Below are 10,466 nucleotides of genomic sequence, written 5' to 3' on the forward strand. Positions count from 1 at the left end.
GCTTTGAGGCAAATTAGGCTCATCTGAGGAGGAAAAGTTCCTTTTTGAGGGGGAAAAATGATTTTTGGGGTGAAAATTGCTGCTTTGAGGCAGATTAGACTCACTTGAGGAGGGAAAAATCCCTTTGAAGTGGGAAAAGTACCTGAGGAAAAAATCAGCTTTTTGGGGTGAAAATAGCTGCTTTGAGGCAAATGAAGTTGATCCCAGTCTTTGTGTGAGGAAAAAATCCAGTTTGTGTGGCGGAAAGTCACATGTTGAGGGGAAAAAAACTCTGGTTTAGGGTAAAAATCTCTGCTTTGAGGCAAATTAAGTTCATCTGACGGGGGAGAAATCCTTTTGAGGCGGGAAAATTGCCTTTTTGAGGGTAAAAACTGCTTTTTTGGGGGGAGGGGAATCGCTGCTTTGAGGCAAAATTAGCTCATCTGAGGGGAAAAGTACCTTTTAAGGTTAAAATCAGCTTTTTTAGGGGGGAAAGCACTGCTTTGAGGCAAAGTGAGTTCATCTGAGGGGAGAAAAGTCCCTTTAAGGAGGGAAAATTGCCTTTCTGAGGGGAAAAACTGCTTTTTGGGGTGAAAATAGCTGCTTTGAGGCAAATGAAGTTGATCCCAGGCTTTGTGTAAGGGAAAAATCCACTTTATGTGGGGGAAAGTCACATTTTGAGGGGAAAAAAACCTATGCTTTAGGGTAAAAATCACTGCTTTGAGGCAAATTAAGTTCGTCTGAGGGGGGAGAAATCATTCTTAGGCGGGAAAAGCGTCTCTTTGAGGGGAAAAACTGCTTTTCTGGGTGAAAATCGCTGCTTTGAGGAAAACTGAGTTCATCTGAGGGGGAAAAAATCCCTTTGAGGCAGGAAAATCGCTGTTCTGTGGGGAAAAACAGCTTTTTTTTGGGAAAATAGATGCTTTGAGGCAAATTAAGTTAATCTGATAGGGGAAAAATCCCTTTGAGGCGGGAAAAACGCCTTTCTGAGGCAAAAACTACTGGTTTAGGGCAAAACCGCCGCTTTGAGGGCGAAAATGGGAATCATTTGAGGTATAAAACGAAGGTGTGAGGGGAAATTTAATCTCTGAGGACAAAACGGTCCCTCTAAGGTCAACAACCCGCCGCTTTTTGGGGTAAAACGGAGCAATTTAAACCACTCTCTCCCGGCTCCTGCCAGCCCCGCGGCTCCCAACACGTTTCTCCGGCTCCCTCTCGCGTCCCTCCTCCTCCCCGTGCCCCTCCCCGCTGTTCCTCGCCCTCGCTTTTGGCGTCAAAAGCCGCTTTTTCTCCGCTTCCTCCCTCCCCTCAGCCGGGCGGAAGCCGGAAAACGCGCGCTCGGCACAAAATGGCGGCCGCCTCTGTCCTCACCCAACATGGCGGCGCCCTCACAGCACCCGCCCCCTTCACCGTAACGGCATCCGTACAACATGGCGGCGCCCTCACAGCACCCGCCCCCTTCACCGTAACGGCGTCCGTACAACATGGCGGCGCCCTCACAGCACCCGCCCCCTTCACCGTAACGGCGTCCGTACAACATGGCGGCGTCCGCGGGGGGGGTCTGAGCTCATGGGGATACCCCTCCCCCCCGCGGGTGCCCCGCGGCACCCCCCCCCGCCCCAATTCCCCTCCCAGCTTACCCCGAGGGACATTTTGGGGGTGGGAGGGGGAGTTATTGCACCATCAGGGGGGTGGAGCCCCCCTAAACCCCACCTACCCCCCCAAAAAGTGGGTGGGCTTCGGCTCGACCACCCACCACGCTCTTTTCCCCTCCCCCACCCTCCCTACGTCTTTGGGGGGTGTAAGGGACAGCCCCCCATCATCCGGGGCAGGGTCTGAGGTGCCACAGGGAAGCAGAAACTCATCGAGAGAGGGGGAGGTGAGTTGGGGCGGTCTTGGGGGCTTTTGGGGGGTAATCTGGGGTTATTTGGGGTGGTCTGGGGTCGTTTGAGGGGGTCTGTGGGACTTTGGGGGGTTTTAGGGTCGATTGAGGGGATATGGGGTCACTTGGGGGGGGGGGTTGGAGTCCTTTGGGGGGAATTGAGGTTATTTAGGGGACATTGGGATTATTTGGAGGGGTTTTGGGGTGATTTGGGAGGGCTTGGGGTCGTTTGGGGAGATATGGGGTCACTTGTGGGACCTGGGGGGATTTGGGGTCGTTTGGGGGGGTTGGGGATTATTTGGGGGAGGTTAGGGGGGAGTGTGGGTCGTTTGTGGGGATTTGGAGGCGTTTGAGGGGGATTGGGGTTATTATGTGGGGTTTTGGGCTCATTTGGGTTGATTTGGGGGAGTTTGGGTCCATGTGGGGGCTCTGGGGTCATTTGGGGCCTTTTGGGCTTATTTGCGGGAGTTTTGGGTCATTTTGAGGGGTTTTGGGATCATTTGGGGGGTTTTGGGGCTCATTTGGAGGGAGTTAGGGTCATTTGGGGAGGTTTTGGGCTCATGTGGGGGACTTTTGGGACCATTTTGGAGGGGATGGGTCATTTGAGGAGGTTTCAAATTCATTTGGGGGGCTTTGGGCCTCATTTGGGGGGATTTGGGGGGTCTTGGTCTCATTGGAGGGAGTTTTGGGTCTTTTGGAGGGACTTGGGGCCATTTTGAGGGGTTTTGGGATCATTTGGGGAGTTTTGTGACTCATTTGGAGGGAGTTGGGGTCATTTGGGGAGGTTTTGGGCTCGTGGGGCTTTTGGGACCATTTTGGGGGGTTTTGGTCATTTGAGGAGGTTTTAGGTTCATTTGGGGGGTTGGGGGCTCATTTGGGGGGTCTTTTGGGCTCATTTGGGGGAGTTTTGAGTCATTTGAAGGGAGTTGGGGCCATTTTGAGGGGCTTTGGGATCATTTGGGGTGTTTTGGGGCTCATTTTGAGGGAGTTGGGGTCATTTGGGGAGGTTTTGGGTTCATGTGGGGGGCTTTTGGGGCCATTTGGGGGGTCTTGGGCTCATTTGGGGGAGTTTTGGGTCATTTGGGGGGGTGTGGGGCCATTTGGGGTAGTTTTGGGTCATTTGGGGGTTTTTGGGTCATTTGGGGAGGTTTTGGGCTCATGTGGGGGGCTTTTGGGACCATTTTGGGGGGTTTTGGTTCCTTTGAGGAGGTTTCAGGTTCATTTAGGGGCGGTTTGGGATCATTTGGGGGGATTTTAGGCTCATTTGGAGGGGTTGGGGTTCATTTGGAGGCATCTTGGGTCGTTTGGGGGGATTTGTGCCCTTTGCCTCGTGGCTTGGGGGGGGATTGTTTTTTGGGGGGGAGGGGACATCCCCTTCCCATGGTGCCCCGGGTGTAAGAAATATTGATGTTGCTTTTGCAGAATTAGAACTTGAGACAAGGAGTTTCGACTGCTGTCTGTGTCTGTGTGGTGTAAATCAGTGCACTGACAGTTGCAGGGTCATTTGTTGATATGCTGAAAAGCATTAGATACTGTTGAAATAACTTGTAGCACTGATCAGTGATACCTTACTGTTTGATTTGAGTTTAGAGGGATTTCTCTACACAGAGGTAACTTGAATGTTTTCTGTGAGTTGTCTTGTTTAAAACAGACTTGAATCACTATAAATATCCTCTGTCTTTGTTCACTCGGTTCATATCTTTATGTAAATACAACTGTCTTTTGGTTGTTCTTTTTGCCATTAGAAAATGAGACAAGCAGAGAAAGAAGTCAGTTGCAACCAACTGTAAAAAGACTGGCCTTTCATAGATTCAGATAATCACAAACGTGTTTCTGCATCTTTTAAAATTGTCTTTCTAGATCTTGCTGTATCTGGTTCTGTTCTTGAAAAGACATGACAAAGCTCCAACACAGATGACAGTGAAACTACCACATCTGTAAGTGTTAGATTTTCTATTCAAATGTCAGAATGAATTAAGTGCAGCATCTGTAAGGCAGATTAGGAATACTGTAGTCAGCTATCACGTCCTTTTCTATAACAAATCTGGGACTAACTCTTGATCTAGTTAAAAGAGAACGTTGTCCTTCAAGTTTGTGGTTCTGGTGGTTTTGGTTTTTTAGATCGCAACGATGGACTTTGAACAGGTTGTGTCTCCTTTTGTGCTCACTTGCTCTAGTGCTGTGAAGATGTGTAGTGGTTTTGTGTGGCCAGCTTTTGGTAGTTGTTGGGGGAATACAGGGGCGGATTCTTCAAAGAAAGAGCTGCCAGAAGCTATAGCTTGAGCAGTGAACATGAACTGATTCTCCTGTGTGGTTGATGTTCTTGTTGCATGCTTGATTCTTAATGAAGAAAATTCGGTTAGGTAAGAAAACCACCTTGAGCTCAGTAATCTTTTTTTTTCTAAAATGTTGCTCTTAAACAGTATTTTACTGCCAGAAAAGGGTTTGTCTTTTCTTGATAGATTGTCAAAACAATCCCAGGATTGCCTTTCAAGGAAAATCCAGCAGTTCACACAGACAGGTATGGTACAGTATGTTACATATTTGAACCAATTGTGTAGTCAGATAATTAGGAGCTGTAGTATGTTTCCAGTTACTCTTCTTAGACAGCTAAAAGGGCAGAGGGTAAGCCAAGATGTGTGCACATGGTATTGGGGAAGGAGGCCATTAGAAGCTGCTGATACTTATCCAGACCACAGTAAAAATAGCAATTCTTTCTAAACAGTAGCTTGAAAACAAGGCTGTGATGAGGCAGTACGTTTCTGCACACTCAGCATATTCAGTTGCCTTCTTTTATTCTTAGTGTGATTGATAAAGTTTTCAAGCTGAATGAAATCTGACTGAGTTGACTTGTGCAAGGCTTTTATTATGCTGCAAATCACTTGCTGCATATGTAAACAACCTGAGGGGTGTTTTTAATTCAAGTTTTAACTGTTGCAAAGATACATTGTTTCATGTTTTTGCAACTTTAAGACACCTTTTTCCTGCAGTCCCATCTGATTTTCTTCTGAAGTTGAGGAACCCACCAATTGTCTTGGTTAAAAAACCTTTGGGTTATTTTCAGATACCTAAAACCTAATAGTAAATTTTACATCCAAAATGGTACTTTTTGATTTCTTCTGTCATATTTGAGGGTTTTTGTTGGCACAGGTAATACATCAGAGATATTTTGTAGGGGAACTGTTTCATGCCATTTAGAAATATTGGTGATATTTATCGATTACACTTTCCTTTTGCATTTACATTGAATTTAATATTTGTATATTTCTCAGGCTTCAGCAGTGCTTAAATTCCGATCCTTTGAACACACATAGAACTGAAAATGAGCAACAGGTAATTCCAGGATATAACTTCCATTTAACCTCTGCAAACGTGTGTCATATATGTGGAGGTGTGGGTAGTGTTGAGGCTACAAGAGTGGTCTTTGTGGAGGGACACCAGGGACTGAATCCAGCCACATCAGCAACAAGACCAGACCAAAGGTCAGCAAGCCAGCAAAGTTGATGGTGCCTCTGTGAAAACAGGAGGGGCAAAAAAAAAAATGCAGGGGAAGAGACAAAAAGAAAAAAAGCAAGAAACAGAGGCCATGGCCAAGTCAGGGGACAGTAGGAGTCTCAGCACTGTTCTGTGTGACGTGTGTGTGAGTTGTACTTCATTTGTGTTTAGCATTTCTTTGGCTAATTCTTCTCAAAAAAACAGTTTTTAAGTTGGATGTAAGCTCAAACCCGTCTACTAAGTATTGCCTTTGTCATCTATTTCATATGGTTCATAGCTTTCATAAGTATCATACCTTAATTTTCAGATACTAAATACTATAGTAGCTAATTTTGATTGAGGAATGTGTAGGAGGTTGTTCATACGGTTGAGTAAATTATGCTTCAGAGAGACTGTAGAATTGTACAGTTTCATCTGATCCACTGCTACCACTGCTACAAATGATGGCATTTGAATGAGATGTAAGAATTTAACTCCTCATCCCAGAAGAACTCTTATCATATTGTGTGTTAAGGAAATGTATTATGCAGTGGGTCAAAGGCTTTTAAATTGCTCATTGCTTTGTGTTGCCTTGTTGGTGTTTCAAGCACACGATTTTCAGGTAGAACTCTTTATTTCTCTTTCTGTAGGAACTTGCTTGGAAAAAAGTTTTAGGCCCTAACTCCACTGAATCTTACTGTTGGCCACCAATAGCTCAAGGATGTGATGCAGTTGCCATCTCATATCAGGGAAATAATCCTTTCTTGTATATTCCACCAGTTCTTACACTTTTGCAGTCGAGCAGTTGCTACAAACCTTGAGAAACAGGAGTGGAGGATGTATATATTAGAGTACTGCAGGTTTTGTGTTCTAAGGTGCAAATGTCAATGAATGATCCAAAAGGTAGTGCATGTTGAGAATGGGTGCATCTGATGGAATCTTAGAGTATCTTCATGATGCTTCCCAGGTTATTTAGGCCATCTGCTTAAACATTGACAGAGATGGACTGCATGAGTGTGGGAGTCTGTAACTTATTTATCAAGTAATATCTAACAAGTGGTTAATGTCATATCACTCTGATACTCGATGAAGCTTGATTTTTAAGGGGCTGTTACATAGTGAAATGGAAATGTCTGGTTTGATTTTTAAAACATTGTCATTCATTTTCTAATGCATTAGATCACAGAAACATAGACTCACTGAGGCTGTAAGGGACCACTGAAAATGGCTCACACAGCTCCAAGTAAGACAAGATGTTTCTGCTTCTATGAAACTTTTGGACCTTTCACCGTGTGTTGCTGCACATCCATTTGTCTCCAGCTTGGTGCACGGTTCCTCGGGCCTGTACCATCTGCATTTAAGAGGTGATATGATGTTAAAAGCTTCTGTTTGAAGCATTGAAAGGCCTGTTTTGCAGATTTTAGTTTTGCCCTAAATTCTGAAATAGTACAATGACTAAGATTCTAAACAGTTGTCTCATGCTCTACTGTAACTGTTTTGTGCATCCACACCTAGCCACTAGCACTTATCTTGTGTCCTGGGTGGAAGAAGGCACGACTTGGTTTTGAGCTACTGAAAACATACCGGAGATGCTCCAGACAGCTTCATCCAATGTTGTTAATGCTTGGGCAGAACAAAGAAGCAGCTAAAAGTGTGAAAATCCAAAGATGTAAGAATACTTCTGTCGTCTTAATGACACTTGAATGCAATGTAGGCTGTCTTAATTGCATAAAACTGTAAGAAATGAAGATACAATATTGGCATTATTTTGTTGTTAAAACCAAACTACTAAAGGCTATGCTTGAATGTGTTTAGATATTTACCTTCTGTCGATCTGGTTCTACCATGGTCTTGTTGGGAAATGAAATGACATCCTGCTCTGTAAAGCTGTTAACAAAGACTTTTCAGTGTTTCAAAAACACAGTTTTGCGTACTCAGATCTTAAAGACACACAGGGGTAAAGAAATAGAAGCGAACTAAAATGACTGCTGACTAGAAGTCAGAACATGGAGTTATATGGTCCCTATTTAAAAAAAAACAAAACAAAAACCCCAACCAAAAATCCAAACACACACAAATATCCAAACAAAAATACCTTACCACCAAAACCAACCAAAAAAACCTTCCCATAACTTCAAGATGATGCATCTGAAATGCAGTTGAGACCTTTTTGATAAAACTAGTGTGTCATGTGGAATGTAAATTAATGTTAACAGTTGTCCTTTACCGACTTGTAGGTGAGGTAATAGTGCCTGCACCATATTGCCTCCTGAGACTGTCTGAACGTCACACGCTGTTTCGTAATCTTTGCCATCTTGTTCTTGATGAGGTTGAGGTGCTGTTCTCTGATGCTCCTGAACAGGTAAATAGCTTACATGTTCAGATGGTAAAATACTATTCAATTGTGCAAGTGTCTTGAAAGCAAGTGTCACCCACTGAAAACAAACACCTTCCTGAACCCCAGTGGGAGAGTTGAAAAGAAAATGAAGTTTGAAAACCCCACATTTGTATACTTCTGGCAGAATGAAGTATTGGAGAAGTGGAGTTGTAATCAGTCAAAGCAGACTTTGCCTTGTTTTTTTCTTTAATCAGTGAGCCCTGTCTTGCCCTGGTCTAAGCTACTGCTCCATTATGCTGTTGTCTTTTGCTGTGGATGGTTTCCAAAGCAGATGACTTTTGTTTTTGTTTCATTTGGTAGCGGTGGTTTCAGTGTAGGGGTCTTTAATGTGCTTTAAGGTCTTGTCTGTAAGAAACTTCATTTTTCCTCTTAGCAGCACTGTTTAAACAGTAGAATGAAAGGCAGAAGTGAATGATCAAATAGTCTTGGAAGCATTTTCTTGGATTCTTGGGTCCTAATGACAGTGCAGATAGAAGAAGGAGCTGATCACAGTCTTCTAAGAGGAACAGCATCAAGTTCCATGTTGACAAGGATGTATCAGTATCAGATTTTTTTTAAATCATTAACCTTCTAATATTATCTGTTAAAAAATTGGTGATAAGACTAAAGGGCTGTGCTTCTAGCTGTGATAAGCTAGAGAAATTCCTTAGTGGAAACAGGTTTCCCAATTTGCTGTATGTGAAGCTGTTAAATGTGCCTTTGTAGCAGCAAATATCAAGTTATAAATTAGATGGTATGTCTTCTTTATCCAGTGGGCTATTGCTGTTTTCTCTTCAGACTGTTCTTTCTGTTCTGGTATTGGACTTCCTGAGATGGAGTGTGGCTATAACATTACAATTGTGGGAGAGGTAGTTCTCAGTTTCTCAAAAACATCTGTCTTGAATAGGAAAAACAAAGATGCTCTTTTAGCGGGAAATGGTCATTTGAAAATGTTTGAGCTATTTGATAAAAATCTGATTGTAGCTCTTCTAAAGTATTGTTACAGAAAGGGTATGTTATTGCAGCTTGTCCTGGTTTAGGCCCATCAGGGAACAAAGACCACGATTAGGGGGAGTGGGTTGCAGTGAAGACCCGAGAAAGAGTTTGCGGACTCTCCCCCCGGCTCCTGGGTTCACACCCACCTCCGCCCGGCTGGGCCAATCTGGCGCCTCCGCGATCATTATTTAGGGGACGGGAATTTGGAATGCGAGGCAGGAGGTGTAAGAGTGACATGAGATGGAGGCGACCACGCGGACCCTTCAGCCAGAGAAGGAGGAAGGAAGGAGAAGCAACAGACCAGAGACCCCTCTGCAAGCCGTGGCGAGAATGCAGCTGTGCCCCTGCAGCCTCTGGAGATCCATGGCAGGAGCGAGAGTTCCCAGCAGCTCCGTGTGAGTGAGCCCGGACGGGAGAGGGACTGTGTGGGGAGGGGCCATGGCCCAGGCCGTGCTGGAGAGCCTGCACGCCGCAGAGCAGCCCCACACGAGAGGCAGAGACGAGCTGCAGCCTTTGGAGTCAGTGGGCATCGGAGCAGCCCGTGCAGGGCTGCCATGCGTGTGAGTTACCCCACGGACTCGCAGGGAGGACTGGTGTGGAGTTCACCGGTCCTGAGGAGGGGCAAACGGCAGAAGCTATCAGGAACAGACTAACTGAGATCTGTTCCGTTCCGAACCGTTCAGGGGGGGACAAGGTAAAAACCCCGGGATCAGGGCTCTGAGCCCGGGAAGAGGGGAGGGGTGGCAAGAAGGTGTTCTTCAAAAGGCTGGTTGGACTCTTCATTGATGTATTGCTCCGTGTTGTTTAATTTTGGTTATGTTTTGGGTTTTTGGGGGTATGTTTTAGTTGACGTTGCATTAAATTGGTTTTTTTTTCTCTGTTTTCTTCCCCAAACCCAGTGGCCTGGTCTGCTTTGTCCTGAATCTTAAGCGGCAATTAAGCTCTCCCTACCCTTGAGCAATTCTCAGCCACTTGGGTACTCGGGGCTAATCGTGGTCTTTGTTCCCTGATGGGCCTAAACCAGGACAATTTCTGAGAAGAAAAGTGAGGTTTTGTTGGAGTTTTAGGAGAAAAAGTGGGTTTTGGTGCAGTTTTGCAGGGAAAAGTGTAGTTTGGAAGAGTTTTGAGAGGCAAAGTGGGGATGGAGTAGATTTCTGAGGGCCAAAAGCCGTGGAGTTGTGGGATAAAATGAGGTTTTGGTGCAATTCTGAGGGGAAAAGGTGGGATTTGGGTGGAGTTTTGAGGGAAAAAGTGGGGTTTTGGTAAATTTTTAAAGGGAAAAAGTGGGATTTGTGTGGATTTTTGAAAAAACCAAATGTTTTGGTGGGGTTTTGAGGGGAAAAGTGGGGTTTTGTGGAAATTCTGAGGGTAAAAGTGGAGTTTGGTAGAGTCTTGAGGGGAAAGGTGCAGTTTTGGGGAACTTCTGGGGGAAGAAGCGGGGTTTTGGTGCAGTTTTGAGGGAAACAGTGGTGTTTTGGTGGAGTTCTGAGTGAAGAAGTGAGGTTTTGGAGGTGTTTTCCGAGGAAAAGTTGGTTTTGGGGGCTATTCTGACGGAAAATTGGGATTTTTGGGAACTGCTGGGTAAAAAAGTGCCATCTTGAGGGGAAAAAGTGGAGTTTTGGAAGCGTTTTGAGGGGAAAAAGTGGGGTTTGGGGGAGTTGTGAGGGATAAAATGAGGTTTTGGTGCAATTCTGAGAGAAAAACAAGGATTTTGGAGGAGTTTTAATGCAAATTGCCTTTGCATCAGGCCAGTGCAGA

At 45.0% G+C, this 10,466-nt stretch overlaps 1 long non-coding RNA gene across 1 annotated transcript; it reads left to right on the plus strand.

Annotated features, from left to right (window-relative positions):
* Positions 1-4,321: 4,321 nt before the first annotated feature.
* Positions 4,322-6,554, plus strand: LOC133629493 (uncharacterized). The gene is made up of 3 exons (XR_009821052.1): positions 4,322-4,382; positions 5,134-5,194; positions 6,515-6,554. It is a non-coding gene; the product is annotated as an uncharacterized LOC133629493 (long non-coding RNA).
* Positions 6,555-10,466: the final 3,912 nt, after the last annotated feature.

The sequence above is a fragment of the Colius striatus genome, unplaced genomic scaffold, assembly GCF_028858725.1.
Source record: "Colius striatus isolate bColStr4 unplaced genomic scaffold, bColStr4.1.hap1 scaffold_46, whole genome shotgun sequence".
In the NCBI taxonomy this organism is placed as follows: Eukaryota; Metazoa; Chordata; class Aves; order Coliiformes; family Coliidae; genus Colius; species Colius striatus.